Below are 314 nucleotides of genomic sequence, written 5' to 3'. Positions count from 1 at the left end.
ATGGGGCCCCTCCCCTGGGTATTAAAAAAAAACAGAGTTTTTTTTTTTTTTTTTTTTTTTTTTAACCGTTGCTGCTTAGAAATCATTCAAATCATCATCAGCTTTACCATCAGACCCACACAGATATGTAATGTAATAAAGAAATGACTGTGTTTAACTCCGCAACACAGTGAAATGTAACACGATTCAACCAAATATGTGCAATGTTGGCTGAAATGTTAACATATTACTCAGTTCAATAATTCCACTGTGTATAGAACATGTTGGTGTTCCCTCGTGTGTGGGTGTGTGTGGGGTGGGGGTGGGGGGGGTGG

The sequence above is a fragment of the Seriola dumerili genome, unplaced genomic scaffold (assembly GCF_002260705.1).
Source record: "Seriola dumerili isolate Sdu_G_001 unplaced genomic scaffold, Sdu_1.0 BDQW01000056.1, whole genome shotgun sequence".
Lineage (NCBI taxonomy): Eukaryota > Metazoa > Chordata > Actinopteri > Carangiformes > Carangidae > Seriola > Seriola dumerili.
The sequence above is the reverse complement of the archived record's forward strand: the minus strand, read 5'-3'. Positions refer to the sequence as shown.